Raw genomic sequence first — 2,921 nt, 5'->3', positions numbered from 1 at the left:
CATTTAACTATGTTAATTCTTCCAATCCATGTGCATGGAATATCTTTCTGTTTCTGTATGTCTTCTTTGATTTCTTTCAGTATGGTCTAATAATTTTCATCATATAGGTCTTTCAGTTCCTTGCTACCTATAATATTATTTTTATTGTGATTGAAAATAAGATTGTATTCTTGAGATATCTTTCTGCTAGTTTGTTATTAGAGTATCGAAATGCAACTGATTTTTGTAAGTTGATTTTATACCCTTCAACTTTGCTGTAGTGGCTGATTATTTCCAATAGTTTTCCAATGGATTCTTTAGGGTTTTCCATGTATAAAATCATGTCATTTGCAAACAGTGAGAGTCTCACTTCTTTGCCAATTTGGATACTTCTTATTTCTTTTTATTGCCTAATTGCTCTGGCCAAATGCTTCAGGACTATGTTAAAAAAGAGTGGCCTGAATGGGCTACCTTGTCTTATTCCTCTTGTCAGAGGGATGGCTTCCTGTTTTCCCCATTGAGTATGATGTTGGCTGTGTTTATGTCCTATAGCTTTTATTATTTTGAGCTACTTTCCTTTTATATCCAATTTATTGATAGTTTTATCATAAATGGAGGTTGGATCTTGTCAATACTTTCTCTGCATCTATTGAGATGATCATGTGGCTTTTGTTCCTCATTTTGTTAATGTATTGTATGACATTGATTGACTTCCAGATGTTGAACTATCCCTGCATCCCTGGTATAAATGCCACCTGATATATGAGCCTTTAAAGGTATTGCTATATTTGGTTTGCCAAAATTTTGTGAAGGATTTTTGCATCTATCTTCATCAGCTATATTGGCTTGAAATGGTCCTTCATTGTGTTATCCTTGTCTGGCTTTGATAGCAGGATGATGCTGGCCTCATAAAATGTGTTAGGAAGTGTTCCATCTTCTTCATTTCCTTGGAATAGTTTAAGAAGGATAGGTATTAAATCTTTGAATGTTTGGTAGAATTTTCCAGAGAAGTCATCTGGTCCTAGACTTTTATTTTTGGGGAGGTTTTTGATTACTGTTTCAATCTCTTTACTTGTGAGTAGTCTATTCAAATTCTCTATTTCTTCTTCATTCAGTTTTGGGAGGTTGTATGAATGTAAGAATGTATCCATTTCTTCTAGATGGTCCAATTTGTTGGCATATAGTTTTTCATAGTATTCTCTTATAATCCTTTATAATTCTTTGGTATCTATTTTAATTTCTTCTCTCTCATTTCTAATTTTATTTACTTGAGGGTTCTCTCTTTTTTCTTAGTGACTCTGGTTAAGGGTTTGTCAACTTTTTTTATCTTCTCAAAGAACCAGCTCTTAGTTTGAGTGATCCTTTGTACTCTTTTTATGTTTGAATTTCTATTTCTGCTCGTAATTTTATTATGTCTCTCTTTCTACAGACTTTAGGCTTTGTTTGTTCTTGTTTCTAGTTCTGTTAGGTGTAGTTCAAGATTACTTATTTTAGATTTTTATTCTTTATTAATTTTGGCCTGTATTGCTATGAATTTTCCTGTAGGACCACAATTGCAGCATCCCATATGAGTTGGTTTGGTATATTTTCTCATTCATTTGTCTCAATATATTTTCTGATTTCTCCTTTAATTTATTCACTGACCCATTGGTTGTTCACTAGCATGTTTTTCAGTCTCCACAAATTTTGACTTTCCAAGCTTTTTTCTTGCAGTTGATTTATAGGTTCATAACCTTATGTTCAGAAAATATGCTTGATATGATTTCAATCTTCTTAAATTAATTGAAGCTTGCCTCATTTTCCAATATATGGCCTATCTTTGAGAATGTCCCATGTGCACTTAAGAAGATTTGCATTCTGCTGACTTTGGATGTAGTGTTCTATATATATCTGTTAGGCCCATCTGGTATAATTTTTTGTTTAATTCCACTATTTCCTTGTTGATTTTCTGTCTGGATGATCTTTCCATCGATGTAAGTCGGGTGTTGAGGCCTGCTACTATTATTCTGTTGTTGTCAATTTCCCCTTGTATTTCTGTTAATAGTTTCTCTATGTACTTTGGTGTTCCTGTGTTAGTTGCATATATGTTTATGTGTCATGTCCTCGTGGGGAAAGTCTTTTGTTCTTTTTTTCTTTTTGAGGGATATTAGCTCTGAGTTAACATCTGCCACCAAGCCTCCTCTTTTTGCTGAGGAAGACTGGTCCTGAGCTAACACTCATGCCCATCTTCCTCTATTTTATATGTTGGATGCCTGCCACAGCATAGCTTGACAAGGGGTGCCTAGCTATGCACGCACGATCCGAACAAGCAAACCCTGGGCCGCCAAAATGGCATGTGCATACTCAACCACTGTGCCACAGGGCTGGCCCCATGGAAAGTCTTTTTATCATTATATACTTCCCCTCTTTGTCTCTTACATTCTTTTTATCTTGAAGTCTACTTTTTCTGGTATAAGTATGGCAATGTTACTTTCTTTTGTTTGCCATTAGCTTGGAGTATGCCCTTCTATCTTTTCACTCTGAGCATGTGTTTGTCTTTAGAGCTGAGACGTGATTCCCGGAAGCAGCATGTTATTGGGTCTTGTTTTTTAATCCATCCAGCCACTCTGTGTCTTTTGATTGGAGAATTCAATCCATTTCCACTTATAGTGATTAATGATATATGAGGACTTAATGCTGCATCTTATCACTTGTTTTCTGATTGTTCTGTAGTTGCCTTGTTTCTCATCCCATGTATTTCCTAAATGTCAGCTCAGTTTGGTGTTACTTTCTGATAATTTTTTCGGTTTTATCTTTATTTATCATTTGTGTCTCTCTTCTAATTTTTTCTTTTAGTGGTTACCGTGGGGTTTGTATAAAAGACCTCATAGATAAGATAGTCCATTTTCTGGTATCCTGTTATTCCCTTACTCTAATTAGTTTCCATCTCCTTCCTCTTCCCC

The sequence above is a fragment of the Equus przewalskii genome, unplaced genomic scaffold, assembly GCF_037783145.1.
Source record: "Equus przewalskii isolate Varuska unplaced genomic scaffold, EquPr2 contig_452, whole genome shotgun sequence".
Classification (NCBI taxonomy): Eukaryota; Metazoa; Chordata; class Mammalia; order Perissodactyla; family Equidae; genus Equus; species Equus przewalskii.
Note: the sequence above shows the minus strand (reverse complement) of the source record.